The sequence below is a fragment of the Acinonyx jubatus genome, chromosome A1 (genome assembly GCF_027475565.1).
Source record: "Acinonyx jubatus isolate Ajub_Pintada_27869175 chromosome A1, VMU_Ajub_asm_v1.0, whole genome shotgun sequence".
Classification (NCBI taxonomy): domain Eukaryota; kingdom Metazoa; phylum Chordata; class Mammalia; order Carnivora; family Felidae; genus Acinonyx; species Acinonyx jubatus.
In genome coordinates this window covers 16,340,831-16,353,011 of record NC_069380.1, presented here as the reverse complement: position 1 = coordinate 16,353,011, position 12,181 = coordinate 16,340,831, and the positions used below count along the sequence as shown (strand labels likewise).

The following is a 12,181-nucleotide window of genomic DNA, read 5'->3' as shown; positions in this document are numbered from 1 at the left end:
GCACCCCTGTTAATATAGTCTTACCGCTCGACTAGAAGCTAAAGGCTGATCACTCAACAGTAATTGGGTTCCTTCAATGGGTTAGGCATAAGCCATAGCCTAAGTATTATTTCCTGACATATTATTTCATTTGATACTGAACGGTAGATAAGAACCTTTTCATTTAACATTCACTTATTTTCTCAGGAACTTATAATCCTTATAGGAAAACAGTGACGACCCACATAACTCAAGGCATACAGTTGTTAAGAAGACCTGTCTCTAATCAATAACTATGTGCTCTTTTTACTGCCTTTTTCAAGAATAGTCTGATTTTAAAGATTAGGTAAAATGGTCCAGCTTAAGATAGCATCTAGCTAGCAGCCCTTTTACAACTTCTCTTAACATCCCCCAAATTCACGTCTCAGAACAGAGATTTTATAACAATGTTAAAATTACGTAGGACTGTTGCCCTATCACCAGAATGTGGAAGGATCTGTACTAAATTAAAAAATAATAGAACATGGATTATGCAACAAAATTGCTGTCCTGTTAGTGCTCTGCTTAAGGAATTATGCAAGCCTATCCTCCTGAAGGTAGGAAGGCCCCTTAGTCCCTTCTCAGCATCTGCTTCCTTTTACGAAATTAGTGCCCATTTATACATTAGTGTATACATTTGGTATCCATTAGGGAAGTGATCCTATGCTATTCCACCACTTGTTCCTTGAGAGGCCAAAATGTCTCTCGGTTCCCTCTGTGGTACTTACTTCCATTCTAGATCTAGCAAGAGACGGCAATGTCTAGAACCTAATTAAGAAGGCATTTGTGGAACAGTAGTTTATAAAGTTGAACTGCGTGCTGTGAAGTGTTTCCAGGTCAGAGCGCAGAAGTGCTGGGGTAAGCAGGGCGGGCTTGGGCTCAGAGTCCGCAGTGTACTATGTGCGACGTGGCTCCTGGCTGGGGGTAAGAAGGTAAACGGTTATTCCTGAGCCTCATTCACTGATGGGCACTGAGAGTGCTGACAGCAGTTCATATTTACTGAGCATGAGTATGTGCTTATCCCTATTACAAGCACCGTACGGATACTGGTTCCTGTCAGCCTTATCACGGCCCTCCCTAGCTGTATCTGGGCATTAGAACAGACGGAGGCGATGCCCAACGCCAGCGGGCCAGCTGTGGGAATTAGCAAATCACCAACTCCCAAAAGGATAGGGAAGGAGACAAATGGTGATTTGGGGCTAATTCATGAAAATGGAGGTGTCAGTGGAAAAGAATAGATAGCTCAGAAAGAGGCATTGGCAAAATATTTTTTTTATAATAAAGGTGACATAATCAGTGAGGAAGGAAGCATTAATTCATGATCTGCTAGTTATAATAAATAGTTCTGGTTCCCTATTTTGCAAAACAGAAACAGTTACCTCTTCATTTAATAATACATGCGAAAATAATTCCCAGGTATGTTATAATTAAATGTGATACTGTTAGTAGACAAAACGTACATATTGTATACTGTGTGTTGATCACTGCTCTAAGTGCTTTACATACAAAAGTGCTTTGGTCCTCACAACAAGCCTATGAGGTAGGCATGATTACTTCACTCTTTCACAAACAAGAAAAGATAGATGTTAAGTAACATTGTCCAAGGTCACACAGCTTATAAGTGTTCCAGCAACGATCTCAGACTTTCTACAAGCAAATTCCTAACCTTCCCCCTTAAAAACATATCCCATCCTCTATCATCTTCTTCTCAGAACATGATTTACTCAGAGTCATCTAGCTACTCAAGCCAAAAATCTTATGGCTATCCTGAATTCTTCTTACTCACGGCTTGCATACAAACATTTTGGAAATTTCCTCTGGCTCTAAGTTGGTCCATACCACATTCCCTGGTTTGTTTCAATAGGCTCCTCAGTGGTCTCCCTGCCTTCCCCCTTGCTTCGCCACAGTCTGTTCCCAATGAAGCAACCAGAATAATCATCTGAAACACAAATCAGATCACATTACCTCTACCTGGAACTGCTCCTCCAATTAATCCCATAGCCAGGTCCCTAACATTCAGGTCTTCGATGTCTCCATATTACTGACACTTGTCTAAAACTGCAACCCACCATCACTGTCTGCTCCCACTGGCTCTTCTAATCCCCACACCCTGTCCTTTGAATCACTCTCAAATATTGTATGTAATTTACTTATTTAATATACTTACTACTTTCGGTTTGTCTTCCCTAAAGCAGAAGCTCTGCAAGAACAGGATCTCATCTGTTTTGTTCACAGATGTATACTAAGCACCTAGTACACTTAAGATAGACTCCATAAATATTTGTTGAATGAATGTTAAGATTGGGATTTCAGACATAGGTGCCATTACTCTATAGAATCCATAAAATTAATAACTAAGTAATTGTATAAGAAATGAAATTATTTTTTAATTTTTTAATGTTTATTTATTGTTGAGAAGGAGACAGAGTGCAAGCAGGGGAGGGGCAAAGAGAGAGGGAGACACAGAATCCCAATCAGGCTTCAGGCTCTAAGCTGTCAGTACAGAGCCCCACGTGTAGCTTAAACTCACCAAACATGAGATCATGACCTGAGCTGAAGTTGGACGCTTAACTGACTGAGCCACCCAGGCGCCCCTATAAGAAATGAAATGAAATTATGAAGGGGCACCTGGGTGGCTCAGTCAGTTGAGGACTTCAGCTTAGGTCGTTATCTCGTGGTTCGTGGGTTCCAGCCCCACATCAGGATCGCTGCTGTGAGCCTATCAGCACAGAGCCTGCTTCAGATCTTCTGACCGCCTCTCTCTGCCCCTGCCCTGCTTGTGTAAAATTAAATAAATATTTCAAAAAAAGAATGAAATTGTTAAAACAAATGCTTAAAAAATTGGTGAACATAAAAGGGGGAAAGGCTTTAAAATATTAAAGTACTAAAATAAACTATTCAGGGAAAATGTGGTAGTTTAAAGTATATAAGAATTAAACCTTTTTTAAAACAAACAGCACTACCCAACATTTTAACAATAAATAAAAAATAAGCAATATCTACTGTAAATGTTATATTAATGTTCTTATTATATTAAGACCTTTTACAAATCAAATGGAGAAAACAGCAAAAAAAAAACAAAACCCTACAAGTATCGAACCCTACACATATTGAAAAGTATATAAACTCACAAGAAAAGAAACAAATACAAACGCATTAAAAAGTATATAAAAGTCACATTTTCTAATAATACAACTCATTAGACTGAGATGCCACTTTTCAAAAATAGCAAGTTAATAAAAATACAGAAAGAAGTGAGGGAAAAGAAGATTATGTATACCCTGTGTTAACAAGGGCTCAATAAAACATATGTAATATGTATCATGAGTTTTAAAATATTCTTGCACTTGGATGTGCTAGTTCTATTTCTAAGAATCTACTCGGAGGACAAAATGTGATGTTTAGACAAAAATGTGTGTGCAAAGTCTTTCCAACAAAGTCTTACAACAGGGGATAATACTATAAAAACAAACCACATTTACAAGACTTGAGAATAAAGTATTTCATAGAAATGTATACTGAATTATTAAGTAATTTTTAAAGAAAACTTAGTAACTTAGAAAAGATTTTTAAAAATTTAAAGGCAGGTAAAAAGTTGTGTTGATAGCATGGTCCATGTGGATTAGATCAAAGCCTAGGTACAACTGATGGCAAACAAGGGATCCCAAAACTTGGAGCAGGAGCCACTATGAACAAGGCAAGGTGACAGACCTCAAGCCCTTTAGTGAGGGCCTTTGGGTAAGCCCTCATGCAGAACAGGGGGAAGTCCTGGTCCTACAGGTTGAAGATAGCTTACATGGGCTCCAAAGACGATGCTCACCTATTTCCCAAATTTGCCTAAGATAAGAAAAATCCATTATCATGTATCTGATGATAGCATCATTATATACAAAGTACCACCACATAAAATCATGATTGAGATACATGTGCAGAACTTCATTTTCCAAATACCTGCCTCTGTGATTGCCTCTGAGTCTGAGATATAGCTGCTCTGGAAAAAAAATGCTTCACACGCTACATATAAGCTTCTAAGTGGAAGTATAATTTCAGAAATTAAGTTGAAAGTTGAGTTTCTAATACAATTGAAATTCTAGTTCCATGATGTATTTAAGCTATGAACTGGCACTGGAGAGAATTCTTTTACTGTTATCATTTCTTGGGTCACTTGTCTCTTGCTAATGTCAAAACAAGAATGCTTTCTTGTTTTTCTGACTAAGGTACTAAAAAGAAATTTCCAGTAAGTGTATAACATTTTTTGTAAATTTCTTTGGCTTCGATGAATTGCATTTTAAGTGAATTGCATTTGCAGGTTTGTGGAATGATGCCAAATTCGTATTTTGAAAATGTAAACAAAAACCACAAACAAACCTTCCTTCTTCTATTGCTGATGACTGTAGTATATGCAGCTCACTGTGTTGTTTAAATAGATTTCAAATAATTTCCCCATAATTGCTAATCATTTCAGTAGGAGGCATGAGGTTAGCAATCAATAATCACCTGAAACTGTTGAAAATGAAGTTCCGGGATCAATAGAACATTCTTCTTCCCATGGAAACACAGCCCATTCAGATGGCTTTCCTCACTGTTCTTTTCTGTTTTGTATTTATTGTAGACTCACAGGCACATTACGTATGGAAAAAACAAATTAAGGAAATAGACAAAATGTCACCAACACCATGGCAGAGATGGCATTTGTTATAAAAAACATATCCTAAGAGAGGCAGGAAGGGGTATACTATTTCGTACAGATGGTAAGATTGCAAAGTAAAGTTCTTAATTTCTAATCAATAGCTGTGTCTTCTCACTGGTCCGCTTTCTTTTAAATATATTTTAAAACATATGTTAAAGACATATACTTATCCCAGTATGTGTAATTCTATTAGGGGTTTATTTTTAAAGACACACTCAAATAGAATATGCAGAATATCTGGCCAAGATAAAACATTACATCAATAAATGTTAGCTTCACTTTTATTTTCTTAGGCACTAAAACATTTTAATTACTGATGATGAATAGGAAGATGAGTTATTCCTTGAAAAAATACAAAACTATTTACAGTTGCATTGTATAAAACAGACTTACTTTCATATATATTGCCCCCTCCATTGTTAAATAGAAAGCAGACTTGTATTTATTGTAAAATTCATTACCACGTCTACAGACAGATGTGTTCTCGAACATGTTATAAAAGCCATCATTTAACATTAAGAAAACTAAAAAAAAAAAAAAATTGAAGATGCTAATGTATTTTTGTGTTTGAGAGTCAAAAGAGATTCAGGGAAGGAAGGGAATTTTTGTTGTTTGTTGTTGTTCCTGTCTTTGTTTTCTGGAGAGATCTTAAAGGAACCTGGTTTGCCTCAGTGTACTTTGGTATTTTTGGAGGGGGATAATCTAGCAGTAGTGCTCCTAAAAATTTAGGAGTCGGGTCTGAGCTTGAGATCAACCCAGGAGAAGAGTAGTAAACTAAAGAGAAATTTAGAAATAAGAAAAGTGATTTAAAAGAAAACCACAAAAGCAGCATGAACATGACACCAGTGGGTGATCTCTAGCGATATCCTCTTTACTCCTGTAAATCTTCCCAAAAAACTCAACTCAGGTGACCTACAAAGGAAAGGAGGGGGAAAAAGGGATAACCAAGAAGGGAAATTTAATTTTGCGCGTTGGAGTCTGCCTGTGAGTGCCGGCTTGCCGCCTACCCCCGGCTCCCTTGGGGAATATTCCTCGGGAAGAAACTGGTGCTCCTCTCAGTCTGCCCAGCACCGACTCCCAGAAGGTGTCACATCGCGTGGTTGGGACGGGAAGAAAAGGTTGCCACTCATCTGTTGCACAGCCCGAGGATGGAGCAGGCAGCTGCTGAGATGAGGTCGGGGACCAACAGCTCGCCCCAGGGCTCTCGGAAAATAAAGGAAGTCCAGTAGAAACCGAGGGTCTCAAGGGGACAACCCTCAGCGAAGATTCCGCGCGGACGCCACTCTTGAACTGATCTTACAAATGGACTCTCGAGTCACGGGGCAGTGACCAACCAAGGCTCCGTGAGTCACAAGCTGGGAATCACCACGTCGCATTTACAGCAAGTAAGTTACTGCCAACTTCGCCAGTATATGGCATTTCCTCGCAGCGCTTTGGTCTTATTTTAGTGCGTGAACACCAAAGAGATTGGCCAGGAGATAACTTACATCCTGAAACCTCAGTGCGCTGATGCGAGCATCACACACACACACACACACACACACACACACACACACACACACGCGCGCGCGCGCGCGCGCGCGCTCACACTCTCTCCACCTGAAGCCACCGAACCTCGCGCTCCTGGGCTGGTACGTGTTTGGGGTTTTATTCAGTATTTGGAAACTTACTGATCTCCTATGCCTGTTGGAAAGCCCGAGCTGGGTGGGGGTGGATGCAACGCTGCGCCTCGTCATTTATTCCTTGCGACTGTCTGGATCGTTGACACTAGTCGCAAGCTGCATCCTCCTGCTCTTGCAGGGGAAGTCTGACACCTTGAGGACGGGAGTGGGGGTGCCGGGAGCCCAGAGGAGCCGGAGTGGGAGAAGCTTTGAGAGTTCCCGGGTGGGGGTGGGAGTGGGGGTTACTTTCCTCAAGTCTGGCGACCTGCCGCCGGGGTGCTGGTTTACCGGCTTGGGAGCCGAGCGTCCAGAAGCCGGGTCCTGGCGCGAATTGGAGTCCGGCAGCCCTGCAGAGCCCGCCCAAAGCCTGGAGGTGTGTCTGGCCCGCACCCAGGACCTCAGGCGGCTTCTGGCCACCGGCTTCTCTGGATGACGGCTGGCTTCTGGGGAGTCCGCCTGCCCTGGCTGACCTCAAGGAGTTGGCCCAGGGAGGCGGCGGTCGTTCGGGTGGCTTGGTGGGGGAGGTGGGCAGCGGAGCCGGGACCCAGCGTCAGCGCCCGCCCGCGCGCGGGTCCCCTCCACGGCCACACGGAGCGGTGCGTGGGACGCGCATCTTCACCGGCTGTCCCTACCGAGCAGGGTCTGTGCGGACCCTGAGTCAGGCAACCGCCCGGGACGGAGGGCGGGGTTATCTTCCTCGGGGCTCGTCCGCCGTCAGCCGTGGGAACGCTAACTTCGTCCCCAGGGATCGGTGGGGGCGGGGGTGGGCGAAGTTCTCCTCCCCTGGAGCTCACCTCCCCCTCCGGGGCCGCCCCTCCCCCGCCTCCCATGGCACCGCTCTCAGAGCATCCTCACTCCGCCCAGTTCGGTGCCAGCTGCGTGGGCTCTAGCTTCGTGCGTTTTCCTTGGAATGCTCCAAAACTCGGCAGCGACTAAGGAAATCCCATTGGATTTGGCCGGGCGTGCTCTCCCTGGGCATAGCACCCGCACCGCATGTCCTTGGATCGATCGCTCTTCAGCCAGAAGACCGCCAACTTTGCAGGTAAAGAGGGTGTCGCCTCAGAGCTCCATTTGACCGGAGCTGCACCTCTCCTCCTTTCTGGGATCTCAGTTAAGTTTCTCAAGCTGCCTGGGAAGCCGGCTCCCTCTTGGGAGGCGGACATCCCTGGGAGGGGGGTTATGAGTTCAAAAGGCTCCCGCTGCGTGGTTTCTCTTTAAGGCTCCAGACCGGGTTTGTGAAGCTTTCTGTGGTTGACCTGGGCTGAGCGGGAGTTTGGGGATGCTACTCTGCCTCTCCCTGCACCCAGCTTTAAAGCAGGGGAGAAGACGAGGAGTGAACCCCTGATGTGACTTATATGGTAAACAAAGCGGCTGCAGCCACGCCATGGTGCTGGGGAGGAAGGCTGTTTTTAGCCTTTTATGCGTTTGGGGAAAATGGAGATCTTGGTGGCCCCTGGGCGTATAGAAGTGAGCCCTAGACTCGCTGGCACCCAAACTGGGGGGGATGTAGAAAGGAAAGTGATCAATATCCTGTCGATCAATTACACTCTGCGTCATTTTCATTCCCTATCAAGAAACAGAAACACTTTTACCAGTGTGGCTGGACCAAGGCTAAGGATTCCTATTTCGCTTGGCAACTGAAATTCCAATTAAGCCAATGACCCTGTTTGCTACTTGGGTAAATCACTGAGATTCGTAGCACAACTTGTTGTTCCAGCTGTGAACTCAGCTGCCTTTTGTGACTAGAAACTAGAGAATACTAGCAAGGGATGAAGGGTTTGGGAGACACTGAAAGAAAGGAGCTCTGTCTGTATTCACTATGTTGCATCCACTATGATGCATCCTTGTTCACGTGGTTTCTTAGGGAGACCCTTCCCAGTTAAATTCCACAGCTATAAATGCAGCAGGTTGCTTACTGCTTACCGAGTAAGCACCAAGCCACAGGAGTGGGAGGAGGCAGAGCAAGGCTTACTTGTTTTATTAAAAATAAATTTAGAACAGACTTGTAAACTGAAAAAAAAAATCTTTCTGGTCTCATAATTTCTGGCCTTTCGATCATAGTAATCACAACAGAACATACTACAAATTCTTTAAGAAAAATGGTTAACCAGAGGGTTTAAAAAAAATAATAAAACTGTGAATTAGACAATGAGAGTAAGAAAGTGTGGGTGGATATGTTAAAACATTGAAAGCAACATCTCTGTGTGTTATGGTTTGCTGTTTAAACTGACATTGCAATACCTACTTCTATTCACCTGGACAGCATACCAGGAAACGTTTCCCCTTAAGTATTTATGACAAAGATTCAAGATACAGGGATAACTAATACTTAGATATTAGAATCAAAATTCAGGTAAGACATTGTTAAAGAAGCACTTTAAAAACTATATTTGTGAATTAATGCAGTTAAGGCAAATGAGCACATCAGTTAAATGCACTTTATCAAAGTATTTTATGCAGATGATTTGTATTAGTAAATGTTAGTGCAGGTAGAAAAAAAGAAAGCACGTACATTGCCTATGAATAAGAAACCATAGACGTGGAGAGTCTTTCAATAGAGCTCTGATCAGAGCTCAGCTCTTCTGCCAAACTTGCTGTTGTGGAGTGAAGAGCTGAAAGATTTATGCCAAGAAAGTTACCTTCAAAGAGAAACGCTAACAGGTTGATGAGACTGATACATAAGAGGTGCTTAATATTGGAGTGACTAAATATAATAAATATATCATTACATCAATAGATAGTTCAAATAAGGCAGTGTGAGATTTGTAATTGCAGATTAGGAAAGTTCTTCCTCTTAAGAACTTAAAGACACACGAGCATTCATCAAAGCAGAAAGTAAGCTCTACAGAAGAAACGTCTCTTTAGTAAAACCTTTTGAACGTTAACAATGTTTCCAAAAATCTCTGAGTTTGAAAAATAAGTTTCCATTTACTTGCTTAATGGTTGTTCTCAAGGATTTATAAAAGGTAAATTAGATTTCCATTATTTATAAGTTTTACAATTTTGTAATTTTTATGTTTTATTTTTCTGTTGAAGTTATTCCCAGAAGGTTAGATTAAAATGCACAGAAAAAACTAAGCGAAAATTAAAGTTCTACATGAATTTTATGGCCACTTTGATTATTGAAATGGTAAGAGACCAAACAACTTTTCGTATAAGATAACCTTAATTAACTCATACCTTACATAAATAGGAAATATCAAAAACATTTCTATTATTCTTTCTGATTAGGAAAAATTCAAATATCTTGTATATCTTGTCCTGGACACACATTTTAAACTTTTAAACTTAAAGCCTATTATAAGCATGATAAATTTCTATTGAAGTATAATCATAGCCTTTAGAATATGCTGATTAACCCCACCGCATTAAAAATATTTTTATAAATATGTTGTTGAGAATACTGGCATATTTTTATAACTGCATGTTTAACCGCCAGGATACTTTGTGGCAATTCAGATTATCAACATTACATTTAGCAGCTAAAAACTGAAATAATCTACCTTTTCTAATTAATTCATATTTTGTAACAAAAGTGAAGATATGCACACATTTGTTCAGTAGTTAAAATTGTGAATATCAGTGCTCAAAGACATAAAAGATTTTGTAAATGAGGATAGATATACAAAAATTGCTGAACAGTATAGCTAGGACAGTAAAACTGTGGACTGAGTATTTTCTTAGGAAACGCTGAGTCTTTCACTTTTTCAGACAAGCTAGATGATGAGAAATTTAATAAACGATTGCATTTTTCTTTCCCAAAATCATTATTGCCAAACGTTTTATGAGATTGGATTCTAATGTGCATCCTTACTTTCTGCACTGTATTGTCTAGACTAAATTGAAGCCAATGCTCTTTGCTTTCTTAATACCTATGGAAAACCTTCCATAAACATATTAGTTGTCATTGAAAATGAGATTGAGGAGACAGCTCAAAATGAAAACCTTGTGTTTTCACCTAACTTGTGCCCATCACTTCCCCACCCCAAATTCACATTAAAACTGGTGAGTTCAACCCTGCTTCCGGTGGCCAGTTGCTTCTTTCTAGTGGTGATGAAAGATTGCTTCAGAACTCTTTCCTGTCCTTATGATTTTGACTTCTAATCCTCCCAGATGCAGTGAGATCTCACTATGTTGAGAGATTTGAGAATATTTTGATCAGGGATATAATATCATGGCTCTATCTTTTTAATCAGCACAAATATAGACCTGATCCCTGTGAACATTAGTACTGCCAAAACCACTCTATGATGAAAAAATACATTTAGAAAAAGAAGCCATTCGTTGGCAAAAATGAAAATTAAACACACACGCTTTGAAAATGTACCAATTTAAAACTACGTTGTTCTCCAAACTCTCTGGGAAATGAAGTGATCTGTTTAAAATTTTTAAAAATCTCAGTGATTCTTCTGAAAGTTCAGTTTCATTTAAATAGGATACGAAAAAAGAGATAACTGTTTCAGTACTTGATCTGCTCTTGTAACTAAACTATAGATGACATCCCATTAATATTAGGGTATGTTTTGTCTCCTTTTAAAACATGTTTCCTTTGAAAATACAGCAGTGTCATAGAGTAATGGCTTCTTGAGGAGCTGACGATGACACATGGGCAAACTTTTACACATACAATTAGAAATGTTAATTAAAACGTTAATTTAAAAATATGCCTGGATAGCTTTATCTAGCACACTGCACTCTTTTGGAGAAATGACAAGTGCAATGAAATAAATCAGATATGCATTCATTATATTCTGCCTGTAGTTTACTATTATTTTTTTAAATATGTTGGAAAAGTCAACATAAGCAATTTCCTTGAACACATTTCATCAAAATTTAAAACTTACTTAAGACAGAAAATGGGAACTATTACAAACAAAGGTAAGGAGGAAAAAGAGAGAGGGCCAGTATTTATGGGTACTTAATGTATGACAGGCACTATTCTAGGAACTCAAAAAACAAAAAAAAAAAACTTTTTCTCATGTTTATCTTTACATCTACCTTAAAGCTGAAGTATTATTACCACCTTTTGAAGAAGTTGAGAAGACTAAATCTCTAAAAAAAAATCACAAAGCTGCTTCATGACAGAGTCAGGATTTGAATCCTTGTCTACCTGATTCTAAAAGTGACACTCTTTTAACTTAATTCTTATGGTTTTTAAAATAAAATTAGCAATCTCTTAACAAGATTCATAACTTCACGGTATTCTTACGACTAATTTGTTCTTTAAGTTTTCAAATGTTTTAATATTGGGACATAAACACCCCCATTATGAGTTGCTCTAACAGTTTTGAAGCAGAGCACGAGATGAGCCACTCACATCAAGCAGGTATTCTCAAAATTATTTCCTTTCTTATTCTTGAATATAAATATGATATATGGAAAGAATAAAAGGGTTATTTTAATGGATAAATTTTAAAGTGATAATTTTTTTCTTTAAAGGGTCCTTAGATTACAATTTCTAAATAAAAAGTTCTCATTCAAAGCTTTAAAACATCTCTAGGCTAATAAAACATCTTTGTTTATAGAAAATACAGTCATGTTAAGACATGTTAGGTTTATATTGCATTTTACCGATGCTGCATGAAATTTCTAGACAAGTGTTTTTGTCTTAATTTTTTTCTGAAATTTTAATTGCTTCCTTGTTTTTATCACCCCTTTGTATTTAATCAGAGGAGCTCTCATTTATACATCCCAGAAGACATCTATCAGCTGGTAACACATTTTAAGAAATTTGCCACATTTTTTTTTCAAAGATATACCTGCAGTAAAAACCTATGTGATGATGTCTAAAGGCCTATCTTGAATATATGTA

The 12,181-nt window shown here is 39.7% G+C and overlaps 1 protein-coding gene across 3 annotated transcripts in view; it reads left to right on the top strand.

The window, feature by feature from the left end:
• Positions 1 to 5,762: 5,762 nt before the first annotated feature.
• The window catches only part of TRPC4 (transient receptor potential cation channel subfamily C member 4), a 198,358-nt gene continuing 191,939 nt past the window's right edge, over positions 5,763 to 12,181 (top strand). Inside the window, exon 1 of one of the 3 annotated variants that reach the window (XM_015070943.3) lies at positions 5,763 to 6,093. The gene's annotated coding sequence lies outside the window, so the exon portion shown is untranslated. Of the gene's footprint in view, positions 6,094 to 6,263; positions 6,340 to 7,152; positions 7,412 to 12,181 lie in introns of those variants that run through there. The other 2 variants (XM_027064725.2, XM_027064723.2) reach the window with 2 other exon arrangements.